The following is a 14,251-nucleotide window of genomic DNA, read 5'->3' on the forward strand; positions in this document are numbered from 1 at the left end:
AACCTACAATGCGCTTCCGCTTTCCTAAGTTGCCTCGCGGGGAATCTTTGGGCGACTTGAGAAACCGGAAGCAGCGCGTACGTTTCCCCCCAGTGATTTACATTATTGCCAATGGGAAAGCATTTTCAGGAGAGCAGTCGCCGGCGGTAGCGCAGATTTACTGCGGGCGACTAATCTCCTAGTGTGCCATCATCCTTACCAGGGAGTTGGTAGGGGGCAGAGGCAGAGGGGGCTGAAGAGAGACAGCAGGGAGCAAACACACTGCTAAGGGTTAATATAGAGGGATTTCTCTCCATACTCACCCCCTGCAGCTCCTCTCTGATCCTCCTTCTCTCCTGCTCATGGTATGTGCCCCCACCTGTATAGTCTGGCCAGAAATGGGCCCCGACCCTGATGTACCGCTCCATTAACTCCACACATGCTGGAAAGATCCTTGGAAAATGGGCAATAAACATTCCATTAACTCCACACATGCCATTAACTCCACACATGCCGGTACGATCCTTGGAAAAAGGGCAATAAACATTCCATTAACTCCACACATGCTGGTACAATCCTTGGAAAAAGGGCAATAAGCATTCCATTAACTCCACACATGCCGGTACGATCCTTGGAAAAAGGGCAATTAGCATTCCATTAACTCCCCACATGCCGGTACGATCCTTGGAAAAAGGGCAATTAGCATTCCATTAACTCCACACATGCCGGTACGATCCTTGGAAAAAGGGCAATTAGCATTCCATTAACTCCACACATGCTGGTACGATCCTTGGAAAAAGGGCAATAAGCATTCCATTAACTCCACACATGCCGGTACGATCCTTGGAAAAAGGGCAATAAGCATTCCATTAACTCCACACATGCCAAATTGTTGCTGGAAAATGGGGTATACGCAGTCCATTAACTCCAGAAATGCCTGAAAGACTGGGAAATGGGAAATGAACACTTTGTTAACACCACACAAAATACACTAATTATACACACAGTGAGAAGCAGTGAGAACCATAGCTTCAAATCCATTAAATACACTGATCTCTGAAACCCCAGACCCCTTACCCTTCCAAAAAGCAGGTCTCCTGTAGGCTGCCTTATGTTTTACCTGAAGATCTCAGCATGATAGAGTTCAGAAAGAGTTCAGAAATCTTTTGTGTTGCCAAATGTTCTCAGTAGCCCCTCTTTGTGGTAGGCAGGAGAATTGCACCCAAGCAGTAGAAACCCTGTTCCCTACACACCAATATTACAACTAAAAAATTAAAAATTTGTCAAATGCTAATTCTTGACATGCAGACGTGATGTTTTTTCGCATACAACTATTTTTTATTCTCATTCCAAACACATTAAAGTCAATTAGTGGTTTTTCTGATTCCTACCGCCAACTTTTTTTGCTGTGCAACTTTTTTCACACTCAAATCAGTCAATGGGCATTTTTTTCTCAATTTTACTATCGTGCCTTTTTTTTCACGCACTTTATTTTTTAACACAACTATTTTCTCCAAATATATCAAAATCATTGTTATTTTTGTTGTGGTCAGTTTTTTCCCCAGTTTAACGAAAATTTTTACCAATTACGAAATGTATAATTTCACTGTGAATCCATGCCTAACGAATAAATTTGCTCATCACTAGTGCCAATACCTTTCTTTAGATGGGAGCTCCTTTGGGTCGGGCCCTCTATAGCTATTGTACTTGTTATAGGTTGGTTTGTATGGTTTCTTGTATGTTTAATGTATACATGGATTTATTGTACAACCCTGCAGAATATATTGGCGGTTTACAAATACATGTTAATAATACTTAATGCCCCCAAAACATGTAGGGTTAAGAAAAAACAGAGCTATTTCCCATTTGCTCTGTTGCCAGGGTGCAGCAGCCAGCAGAATGAAGGGTCCCATTACACACCTTTACTTTAGGCGCTGTAACGAAATTGTTTCCCCGCCGCCTAGTATCACATTATAACAGAGTTCATTTATGAAAAACCGCCACGACAACTGACCCCTCCCCGACAGCAAAGTTTAATGCCTACCTACACCAGTGCCGGGCACCTCGCCCCTCCCCTGCGTGTGTTAATTTGCACATTTTTGTTCATTTACGGTGCGTGAATAAACCAGTATGTGCATAGGTGCAGTCACAGGGCCCAGGGGTAAAGGGGCGACAAAAGAGATACATTCCTAGTGCCCCCACACCATTGCACCCTCGGCACGTGCCTCTCTGCCTACCCCTAGTTCCAGCCCTGATCTGTTTCATCTACAGGGGTCCTACACATGGTGACAGGCACATTACAATGCCTTCAGTGTCCACCCCACCATCTCAGTGTGTATGACCCCCATATAAACAAACTTTGGCCACCTGAGGGCCACAGCAGATGGAAACACAATGTACTGGGGCTACCTCAGTCAACACCATAGTCCGGCAATTACCAACTGGTAAGGCAGGGAGAAAAAGCTGAGCAAATTCCGACAACTAAAGTTGGAGGCAGACTCAGTGGGAGGGGGGTGCACAAATAGATATAGTGAAGAGACTGACCAACAAGATAAATAAAAGAGGGAAATGACACAAGGGACAATTTAATACAAGGTATGTAGAATGGTTGGGGGTAGAGGCAGACTGGGCCAGCGAGGCACTGGGAGAAAACTCTGAGGGCCCCGCCACAGTGGACCTATTGCTTGGTCTGTGAGTAGATCTAATTGTAGGAGGTGCTGCAGCGGCAAAGAAGGAAGCGGTGCAACTGGGAGGAATGGGGGTATACGCAGGTACAAGTCCCTCTAACGTGCCGGGCTAAACGGAAGTGCTGTGCTCCTATAGAACCAAGGTAAATCAGCCTGAATCCCCTAAATATGAATGCCAGGGCGCTACTGGGCAGTTTGATACCCGGTATGCATAGCATTACATAAGGATCTGGCTTGTAGAGACTTAAATATCACAAAAGTGCATACAAATAGCCATGTAATAGTCACAACAGCAACAGCAAAATCAACACATTTTCAGAATATTATGCTGGGTAAAACCACAAATAAAATGTTGACTCAAGAAAACCTTGTATTTTAGGACAGTAAATCCTAAATGGGTAAATAGTAAAAAAAAACAAAAAAACAAAAAACTATTAAATGAGTCGCAAGGTTTCCCTAAAATTAACAGCTTTGACAAAATACCTGAAAATCAGCACAAAGCTTGCATGTTCCAGCATCCTATCTCCCTCATCATCAGGTGCCAAGATAAACCATCCTAAAAACCAATGCCAGGGGGAAACCGAACAATGTGATGCCCAGTGTGCATAGAATTACCAAAGTATCAGATCTATAGAAACTCCAAAATCAAAATAGCGCAGTCCTTCTGTCCTTCTCCCCATCATCCACACACTTTGTATCCCACCTGAGTAACACTTTACTAACTGCCCCAACCAAATACTCCTCCCCATCCCCCCACACACTTTGTATCCCACCTGAGTAACACTTTACTAACTGCCCCAACCAAATACTCCTCCCCATCACCCACACACTTTGTATCCCACCTGAGTAACTCTTTACTCTCTGCTCCGACCAAATACTCCTCCCCATCCCCCCACACACTTTGTATCCCACCTGAGTAACTCTTTACTCTCTGCTCCAACCAAATACTCCTCCCCATCCCCCCACACACTTTGTATCCCACCTGAGTAACTCTTTACTCTCTGCTCCGACCAAATACTCCTCCCCATCCCCCCACACACTTTGTATCCCACCTGAGTAACACTTTACTAACTGCCCCAACCAAATACTCCTCCCCATCATCCACACACTTTGTATCCCACATGAGTAACACTTTACTCTCTGCCCCAACCAAATACTCCTTCCCATCATCCACACACTTTGTATCCCACATGAGTAACACTTTACCCTCTGCCCCGACCAAATACTCCTTTCTATCACCCACACACTTTGTATCCCACCTAAGTAACTCTCTACCCTTTACTCGTGCCAAAAACTCCTTCTCCCCATCGCCCACACACTTTCTATCCAACCTGAGGAACTCTTTACCCTCTACCAAAACCGAATACTCATTTTCTCATTTTTACCCTCTGCACCAGCCAAATACTCCTTCTCCCCATCACCCATACACTTTGTATCCCACCTGAGTAACTCTTTACCCTCTGCCCCAACCAAATACTCCTTCCCATCACCCACACACTTTGTATCCCACCTGAGTAACTCTTTACCCTCTGCCCCAACCAAATACTCCTCCCCATCCCCCCACACACTTTGTATCCCACCTGAGCAAATCTTTACCCTCTGCCCCTACCAAATACTCCTTCCCATCACTCACACACTGTGTATCCCACCTAAGTAACTCTTTACCCTCTGTCCCAACCAAATACTCCATCCCATCACTCACACACTTTGTATCCCACCTGAGAGACACTTTACTATCTGCCCCAACCAAATACTCCTCCCCATCACCCACACAATTTGTATCAGAGCTAAGGACAGTTAAACCTTCACTGATGATTGTAAATCCTGAACTAAAGACAGAAATACATGCACTGCTGATTGTAACTCTTGTAACTATTGACTGTAACACATGCATGGCTTATTGTAACTCCTGAGCTACTATCAGACATACCGGCACTGCTGATTCTAACCTCTCAGTTAGTGACAGAATACCTGCACTGCTGATTAAAAACTCCAGAGCTACTGACAGTAATACCTGCACTGCTAGTTGTGACTCTTGAGCTACTCACAGTAACATATGCACTGCTTATTTTAACTCACGAGCTACTAACAACAATACCTGCACTGCTGATTGTAACTTCTGAGCAACTGAAAGAAATACCTGCACTGCTGATTGTAATTCCTCAGCTACTGACAGAAATTCCTGCACTGTTGATTGTAACTCCTGAGTAAGTGGCATTAAAAGCTGCACTGCTGATTGTAACTCCTGAGCAAATGATTGTAATGCACTGCAGAGCGTAACTTTTGGGCTACTGACAGAAATTTATACACTGCTGATTTGTAACTCCTGAGCTACTGACATGACTAAATGCACTGCTGATTACTACTGAGATGCACTGCTGGTTGTAACTCTTGAGCTACTGAACTTTATACCATTTTAAATAAATCTACTTTACAGATTTTGGATTTTACATCTACTACGCATCTGTGAGTCTGATGCCAAACGGACAATCTGGGCCAAATAGGGCTGATCTGAACATTGAGCCTTTCATTGGACCCAGATACTGGAAGAAGAACAAGAACTTCCTCTTGTGCCACCATCTTACCTTAGGGCAGTGCTTTTCAGCCAGTCAGAATTATCAGTTCAAGCTCCTCTCAAAAGGTTCAACCTTTGACCGAGTCGCTCCATGAAGGTCCAACGTCTGGTCATTGCCCCGCCTCAGCTAAGGACATAAGTACAGATATTGGAAAACATTAGAGTAATGTGAATACAATCACTGGGGGGCACCATCCAGTGATTCCACCTTTCCTTTTCCTTTAAGGGTATATATAACTTGATCTCTTTTTTAGGGAACCAAGGGTGTCAGGTTAGTGATCCACAAACAAAAAATAATGGCATCTAAATGAAATAATATCCTATTAAATAAGTAATAAAGTCTGGGTTTCCTTGTCCTGTATACTTACCAATGCTGCCCCAGAAGCAAGGTTCTCACGCCTCATGGAGCTCTAGGAGATTCTATCTTCCCCCTGTGTCTGAGTTGCTTTTTACCTGAGAGAACAATTCACTGACGTTAATATACTTGGCTTATTACGGCAGAACAGTAGAAGGGAATACAGAATGTGAGTTCTAGAGTACGGTAAGGATCTGACTGATCACTGCGCAGCCCTACAGATCCCGCAGGAAACTGATCTCCCAAAATACAAAGTAAAACAGTGACCCAGTCTAAGGGTAATGGCACAGGGGGAGACCCCTGCGGTACCTACAGTCCCCACCGTATTGGCCACTCACTGTAGCACAGAGGCATTTCCATGTGCTCACACTACAGAGCAAACTGCCATATCCTTTATGTTTCATCCATGTTGGCCTTTATATCATTTAGTTCTGTTAGCCTAGAGCAGGGGTCCTCAAACTTTTTAAACAGGGGACCAGTTCACGGGCCCTCAGACTGTTGGGGGGCGGAATACAGTGTGCATCAGCGCGTCACACCGGCCCAAGTGTCTAAGGGGCTAAGGACCACGCTGAGGCAGACAGGTAGTAGTCAGGGGTGAGGACGCAGCGGGAGCCGGTAAATGACCTTGGCAGGCCGTATCTGGCCCACGGCCTATGGTTTGAGGAGCCCTGGCCTAGAGTCTTACTCGTGTCCTACTTAACTGTGTGCGGAACTAAAACTTGCAGTCTTGAACTTTTTGCAGTTTCTATTCTAATAATTGCTTTGTCTGTTGTTACTTTATAATACAAAAGAGCATGAATATCCTAAAAAGTATATCCTTATAACTCCACACAAATTTAACATTAAGTCCAGTGGATCTCAGGTGTCCAGGGTACATATAATTCATGTACAGTATAATATATATATAAAATCAATAAAGTTTATTAATATGCCTCTTGCTCTAAAATACCCTACAGGGGGCCCTACAACAACAGTAACTCCTGTATAGACAAATACATTTTACCCAAACGAGAACCATTCCCAAAAGAAATAAAATAAAAAGTCACACAAATCAATGGATTGGGATTGGGAGTCGCACCACTCAATAGATTTAATATCAACAGGTTGATATATTTTCTTTAAGACAAGTCACAGAGTCTCAGTGGGGGTATGTGAATCCACATGACATTCAATGATTATATAATAAGACTCCAAATTGATAATGCCTTGTATTTGATGGTAACTAAGCTGACTAGATCCATATTAGTGGCAAAACAATCCTACTGGGTTTATTAAAACCTAAATAGTTATTTATTGGGTTTATTTAACGCTTAAATGGTTTTAATCAGACTTAAGGCATGGTGATCCAAATTACAGAAAGATCCCTTATCCAGAAAACCCCAAAGCATTGGATAATAGATCCTATCCCTGTGCTTCAGAATATGTGCGCTGGTATTTCCCCACTCTTTGAAGGTTTGAACTTCAAAACGTAGTGACATCTAGTGGGAAACTAAGGGTAGTGCACAAATTGACTAACAGTCAATATTCTGATAACACAATTAGAATACATGGGCATACTGCACTTAGGGGCCCATTCATTAAAGTATGATTTTTTAAAATAATAAGACTTTCCGTGGTACATTCATTCTTCCACGAAAAAGTCATATTTTTCATACTTTTTCGTTACCCATTCCAGCTTTGGTATCGTACTGTTTTTTTAATGCTGTTATTTTAAAATACATTACATTGGAACAGCCAGTAGAAGAAACCCCTGTAGTGCCCTGACACACTCTAATTGCCATAGGTTTGTGTTCCTGCCACTGGTTAGGCTCATGTCACACAAGGCACTTTGTCTCCCTGGGATATTTTACCAAAAAGTGCACATGATCTTCTTCCACATCTACCAGTCACTTAACTCTTTCACCAACAGCCGATTTGGTCACTTTGCAGATACTTTTATTGCCCAACAGATTTTGAACATTTGTACACTCTTTAATTTTAGGGGGCCTTTCCTGGGGGGCATTTAAATTTACCCAGGGGAAAAAAACTATATAATTTTTTTAAGGACAACTTCAAGGGGACGTAAAGGCAAAAATTAATAATTGCTAAACACATTCACTGCGCCGCGGGGAGCAATTTTGCAGTACACACTGATTCAAACCATTTGCACATTGAAGCTCTGGAATTTTGTTTGTTGGGCATATCCCCCCCGCTTGAGCTCTGCGTGCCTCCCCACTAAGGGCCACTGGCCGACCAGAACTTTCTGTTACTGGCCACCAATAAGATTTGAGTGGGCCTATAGCCGCACACAGTAAGAGGCACGTCAGCACTATTCTTATTGGCAATTGGGAACAGCAGGGAACAGGGACTGCCTGCTAATTCACTTTGGAGCTGATATGCAACCACCAAATGTTTTCCCCAACGAGGGCAATTTGAGTGCTTCAGTCTTGTAAATGGTGGATACGTTTTAATCAGTATATATTGCAAAATTGTTCCTTATGGACTAAAGAATGCATTTAGTAGTTATTATTATTTGCCTTTACATACACTTTAATATTAAAATAGGCTAGTATTTGGTGTAATTCCCCTTCTGCAACAAGAAATTGGCTTCAAAATGCCTAAACATAATTGTTATAGATCACAAACTCCCAGCAGCACACTGACCCATTCCTACAGCACTGCTCCAGTAAGCTGCACACTTCTGATTTCAAGGCCAAATGTTCCTCTAACAGTAGGTTTCCCCTAGCAAACCATACATTTCTGGAAAGAACACATTCTGACAAATCCAATATAGGTAATTGTGCCTTTCTACTCCAAATCACCAAACTGCAATGCTTTCCTAAAATTATCGTTTTTGTTAATAAAAATGTGTGAACTTTTTTAAAAATGGTTTCAGTCTACAGCATCTTATCTCCCACAGGTCATTAGGTACCAAAATAAAACACCCTAAATATGAATGCCAGGGGTCCAAAAAACAGTTTGATGTCCAATGTACATAGGTACATGGATAAATATGTGCCATTTAGGGGCCACAAAATAAAAATAATTTTAGCTACTGGAAAAATAACACATTTATTGCATTTCATATACGCTCACCTCAGAAAGTCATATAGTTCTGAAAAGTACACATTCCCCCAAAACCAAAACAAGCGCACCTCTTTCAACTCCAACTATCAAACGGCAAAGCTTTCCTAGAGTTAGTGATTTTCATGACATTTCCAAAAATCCCCTCAAGGCTTCCACTCTGCAGCTTCTTATATCCCACATATTATTAGGTACCAAGATTAAATACCCGAAGTATGAATGCCAGGGGTCCTCTGAACAGTTTGTAAAGGCCCCAAGATGAAAACAAACTATATTTTTATATATTTATATATTATTCCCTCAAATCCATCCATCCAAATGTCTTTCTACTCCAAACTACCAAGCCGCATAGCTTTGCTAAAATCACCATAAAACTTCCACTCTGCAGAATCTTATCTGCTACATATCATTAGGTACCAAGATAAAACACTCTATATATGAATGCCAGGGGTCCTCTGAACAGTTTAATGTCCAATGTACAAAGGTTTATGAAAGCACAAGGCATAAAGAGACCCCAAAATATACCTTGGGCATACAAATTTCATGTTTTACATTTACACTAATTCGTAAACACACCACCAGTTTCAGGGTATTAGCACATAGGGAGATTAGCCGCCCGAGATAAATCTTCACTACCTCAGATCTCCCTGAAACACTTTCCCACCGGTTCCCTCACAAGGAAACTTAGAATTTCTTCAAAAACCTCAGACGGCAGCGCCCCCAGAATTACCAGGGGCGGCAAAAAACAGTTCCTGATAACTTTAAGAGCCAAATTTCCATTTCTTAATATGGAATTTCGGCTCTGCTAGTGTAGAGAGCTCTATGACACTCTCTACACCAGCGCTGCGCCCCCCTCTGGCGCTGTAAATGTAAGTGCAGGGGGGGGGGGCCCGAGAGGGGCAGCATCGGAGGCAAGAAACACCCCTAAGCGACAGTGTATGTTTTCCCACCAGAGAGTAACATTATCGGCAGTGGGAAAGCATTTTAAAGAAAGCGTTTGCCCGCAGTAGGTAAGATTTATTGCGGACGACTAATCTCCCCGTGTGCAGTCACCCTTAAATAATCTCTCCAAAATCGCAGACCTGTATCTGTAAGAGACCTGCTGTATGTACCCACATGTATAGCAGCCCCATGCAATAAACAGTAACGCCCCCAATGTTCCTTACTATACACTCTATCCAAATACTGTCTCACTGCAGTTTTCAACGGAAAAAAAGAAGGAAAAAGTGAAAGAAGAGAAATCTGCCAAAACACAGCAAATGTCATTTAGAAAAAAGTCTATTGTGGTTCAGCTATAAAATATGTCAATATAAAAAAAATATAAATTTTAGATGGCTTTAGTTGAAAACTATTACAAACCAAATTGTTTTTTTTTATCTGTGAAAGGGTCACAATCCACAATGTGCAAACAAAAAACGCATTAATAATAAAACATGTAAAATAATAATAATTTTAAACATTTTCAGAAAACTTTGACACATTGCTCCCTGACACGTTTGGTCTCTTCAGCTTTATCCTGAGCATAAAAACATTGCTAATTCTTATTTCCAAATGATATAAAAATCCCTGAGCAAATGCCCTAAGCCGGACGTTGCAGGAAGTTGGTGCTAAAAGAAAAACCCTTCTGTGCCAATGTGCCACACACCCATGTGGTTTCCTCCTTGGTAGAGCAAACACGGCTGTAATAGCTATATGGGCCACACTAGGGAACCATAACTATAATTAACTTTTTTTTTTTTTTTTGGTGTAAATTGAATTACTCTCATCAGTTTCCTACCATCTCCTAATTGTTTCCCCCACCCCACATGAGAGACTTTACCTTTTCTGGTAACTGTATTTTTCTGGTTTTCTGCCCAAGGTTGTTAGGATGAATGTGGGGCGGTGGCTGCAGCAGAGGCCAGAGAACCCCCTCCAATCTGACCCTCCTTCTACTGATTTCTTCTTTTTCACAATACAAGGCAGAGGCCGGAACTTGGAACCAACAGAGAAAGCTTCCGGAAGTCTCACTGCTGCAGTAATAAAAGTGAGTGAATGAAAGAACAGCGCCCCCTGCTGTCCAAACCTGCTTCAGCTCTCCAGCGCTCCATAGAACTCAGTCGGGTGTGAAAGGCTTTCAGTGACTCTCATTCTGGGTTAAGCCCCGCCCCTCTGCTTGGGAATGTGAAATGGAACAGCCGGAAGCAGGAAGCGGAACTGGATTTGTGCTAAGAGGAGACTGATTTCAGTTACCTGGGGGAGGTTACTAAATGGAGTAATGCATATTGGCAAATGAACCAAAGTGTATAATAATGTGTAATGCCTCAAACACCCAAAGCAAAATCAACTACAAAAAGCCCAAGATTGTAAAAATACATATATAATAAATTACAAAAATGTATTAAAGAAAACTGCTACTGGGTTTTATTGTGATGTGCTGCTATGTGAGTCTATAGGCCGGCACATGGGATGCCACTGAAGGAGGGGCGTATGATAGGCAGCACTGTCCCAGAGTACATTGGGGGCGGATAAATGTCTCTCCACAAGAGAAAGGGTAAATTAGACCAAATGTGTTTGTGGGAAACACACAGTCATTTAAGACAAATTGCACATAGGCTGCTCCTCTGCCCAACAGGTACAACTTCCACTCCCACTTAAAGGGGAAGCATGTCTCTTCACAAAATAATACAAAATCAGTTTATATATTATTTCCCCTAAATATTTCTTTGCAGGTAGGGATTAGTCTGTGGTTCTCCTTTAAGAGGAGAGGCTACCCATATAATTCATGTATATAATCTCTGGGTTTGGAAAATGATCCTCCCCTTTTCCCTCACTAGGGTTGTTCCCAATACACTGCTTACTAATGTTGCAAAGTCCTCAGAGCACTTCAAGAGAATATCAAAGTGCGTGTTATGTCTCCTCCAGACCCTGCAGGCCAGTCAGGGTTCTCCTTTTTAGAATTTAGTTAATAACAATTTGGATAAGAGATAAGATTTTATCCGAGAGGCATTGCAGATACAAAGCGGCCATGTTACTAAGGTTCTGTTCCAAAGACCCACAGTAGGAGACCATTGCTTTCTCCTCCACTCCTTGACCTTCAGATAAATCATTTGGAGGACAATTTTCATTGTTACCAAACTTGCCATAAATAAAGCCATTTCCTGAATTTAACATGCTGATTTGATGCGTTCCTTCTTCCTGGAAATGATGAGAGAAAAGTCTAAAATTGAATGAAGCTGCTGATCCCTGGAACGAGCACTGTACTTTGTAGCACTTTGAGGTAAAGGGAATCGTGAAGGAGAAGGTCTTTCTGGCGATGGCCAACCCGATGATTGCAGGGTACATGGAGCTGTACTCAGTTTAGTTGGTAAGGCATTAGTACATCCAGCAGACTGGAGAGCTTCCTTGGTCTTATTCGGTGTAGGGTGGGAAAATGACTTGCCATTACGTGTAAATATCAATTTCAAGGGAAACCCCAGTGATAGCAGATCTTGTGAGATCTGGGCATCTGATCGATGTGCAGAAACTGAGATGGTAAATGGTAAAGCATTCTTGCAATTCTGACTCCAAGTGCTTATAAGATTCTGGAATTCCTCGTTTTCTTATCTCGACAAAACCTGTTCTCCAGGTATTCTAATTTCAATTGGAGGTTCAGAACCTGTTGTTTAATTCAATTACTTAATTAAGTCCATTTCCTGGGCCTCTAAAACCATTTTTGTATTGTCCATCCTTGATTCGAGTGTATCTGTGTGTCTTGCCAATTCTTTATCTTTCTCAGAAACAGTAGTGATTTGTGCAGTAGCCTTGTCCATTAATGACTGGAACACCCCTAGAACACTGTCAGATTGGTCCAAAGTTAGAGGACTTGTTTGAGTAGTTTGGGAAGTGGGAATTGCAGATTCCGTTTCCGCCCCATCCGAGTTGTGTGCAGATTGTATCAAACAACCAATTTGTTGCTTCAAGAAAGCGACAATTGGTTTTGTGGATCAAGGAAGGGAGAGGTTTTGCTTTTTTCTTTGATCATTAAAGATAAATGAAATTGTAATCCAGGAGAAAGTTAAGTGGCACAGTAATGTGGAGGAAAATACTTGTAAAGAGAAATATTTAGCTGCACAGTAATAAAACATCACCTTTCCAAGATTATTTGGTGTTATGGTGCCATCTTATGGTGAAGGAGTTGAACTACAAAAGTATTTGACAATACAGTCCACAACCTCACAGTCCCAAAATTACTGAATATAACAGTGCATTTTTAAAGTGTTGAGAAAAAGCTGAAAGCCAGTGATAGGTTCTCCAATATCATAGAGCGATTTGAGATATAAACCTTTCAAAGTGTTGTAGGAGATCTTAACGCCAATACGTCAGGTTATTAAACTCTTTATGCAGTTGTATTAGTCCAAGGGGCATATTCATTATAGTGTGGAAGCCAACATCACCAGTCATGTTGCCAATAAAAACCAATTAGCAATTAGAATTTGAACGGTCAACTACAAAAACAAAGATCTTATTGGCTGCTATGGGCAACATCACCAGTAATATTTGTCTCCAATGTTAATAATTACTGCCCCAAGTGTAAGACTAATAACCTTATGACTTACAATAACCATATGAATGCCATGGTCAGAACATAAAGTAAATCAGCCTATGCTTTCCCAAGTAGAAGCAACAAGGTCAATAAATTCATTCCAAGGCTTAATAGTTGCTATAGTTGCCTGGAGCTAAAACAAAAACAATTATGCCTCCATATAACTATAGAAAAAAGTCCAGAAAAATGGTAGAGAAGTTTTCCAAATGTCAATCAAATATACTTAAATTTCCATGTAGTTGACCGCTTAAAAGCTACAATGCTCAAAAAAGAGATAGGTATGTGGCAAAGCTAACTGGGCGCCAGGGTGAGAGATTCAACAAGAATAATTAGAAGCCAAAACTCACAATTTCCCTGTGAGCTGAAAAGCCTTAAGTACGTCACACCAGTCCTCCTGCCGGATACCGCGACTCACCATCCACACTGTAGGGAGCAGAGTCCGGCAGAGATTTGCAGCCTCCAAATGGGCAGCAGGCATCTCACTCAGGAGTACTCCAAGTCCATCTCTGTAAAGAAAAGGGACAGCTAGCAGGGAAAAGGCATCCCTAATTTCACAAGAGAGTCTGCAAACAGTCAACTCCAGTCAAGATTAACTGGCGCTCCGAGATCTGCGGCCTGCTTGCTGGGCGATGGCCATGCTCAGAAATACTTAGTACAAGTATTAAGTGAAGGGCTGTCATGTTCACTTACTAGAGTTTTTAATATCTTCCAAACAATTGTTGTTGTTTACTGCTTTGTTCAAAAAATAGCCTTAAAGAAATATTTTTTTACATCATGCAGGGAACTGGAGTTGTGAGAGGGATGTTCCCTTGCAAGAACAATGTAATAAGGAACTGATAGATCAAGTTGCAACTTTATCCTGTGCAATATGGAGGGACACTTCTAGATCCAGTTGTTCTGACCCAGTACAATAAGGCACTGGGCAGGTTAATAACAGAGGCTGCTGACACAGCAAATAAGTTTCTCTTTGATGCTGTTCAGATTCCCAAAGCTTGCTATTGAACCTTATAAACGCACACTGTTTTGCAGAA

General features: G+C 41.9%; 1 long non-coding RNA gene across 7 annotated transcripts in view; it reads right to left on the reverse strand.

Annotated features, from left to right (window-relative positions):
• Positions 1-827: 827 nt before the first annotated feature.
• LOC105945537 overlaps positions 828-14,251 on the reverse strand; it is an 88,470-nt gene continuing 75,046 nt past the window's right edge. For 3 of the 7 annotated variants that reach the window (XR_004219643.1, XR_004219647.1, XR_004219644.1), the window contains 4 exons: positions 13,568-13,726; positions 5,610-5,694; positions 5,252-5,368; positions 828-924 (listed from right to left, as the gene is read on the reverse strand). This is a non-coding gene — a long non-coding RNA (uncharacterized LOC105945537). Of the gene's footprint in view, positions 925-5,251; positions 5,369-5,609; positions 5,695-10,478; positions 10,669-13,567; positions 13,727-14,251 lie in introns of all 7 variants that reach the window. The other 4 variants (XR_004219645.1, XR_004219648.1, XR_004219646.1 and 1 more) reach the window with 4 other exon arrangements.

This window comes from Xenopus tropicalis, chromosome 8 (genome assembly GCF_000004195.4).
Source record: "Xenopus tropicalis strain Nigerian chromosome 8, UCB_Xtro_10.0, whole genome shotgun sequence".
NCBI lineage: Eukaryota > Metazoa > Chordata > Amphibia > Anura > Pipidae > Xenopus > Xenopus tropicalis.